Here is a 384-nt window from a genome sequence, read left to right on the forward strand (position 1 = left end):
AGTACCCTGAATGAAGACATTATTTTGTGTTTAAAATGTTAAGTAAGGTATAATTGTCAGGTGTTTTGGTTTAAAATCGTAGTAAAGGGGGCAACTTGTTTTTTCTTCCACATGTATAAACTGTTGTTTCGGGACATGGGCATAGATGCACACAATGGCCAGAAGAGGCAATGTACCCTGAAGAGAAGGCAAGACGACAAGTCACGTTTGTGTGAAGATTTGTAAACCTTTATTCCTTTTGAGTGAATGTGGCCAATGAGGTGAATATTTACTTTAAGTTTCTTTATTGTTTTGTGAGCCATCCTTATTTGTGTGCTCTATCCGTTTATATCCAGGGGTGCGCATAACTGGTACGCAGGTACGCATGCGCAACAGAAATCAGGG

The sequence above is a fragment of the Idiotropiscis lumnitzeri genome, chromosome 2 (genome assembly GCF_059441095.1).
Source record: "Idiotropiscis lumnitzeri isolate Australia: NSW breed Sydney's pygmy pipehorse chromosome 2, RoL_Ilum_1.0, whole genome shotgun sequence".
Taxonomy (NCBI): domain Eukaryota; kingdom Metazoa; phylum Chordata; class Actinopteri; order Syngnathiformes; family Syngnathidae; genus Idiotropiscis; species Idiotropiscis lumnitzeri.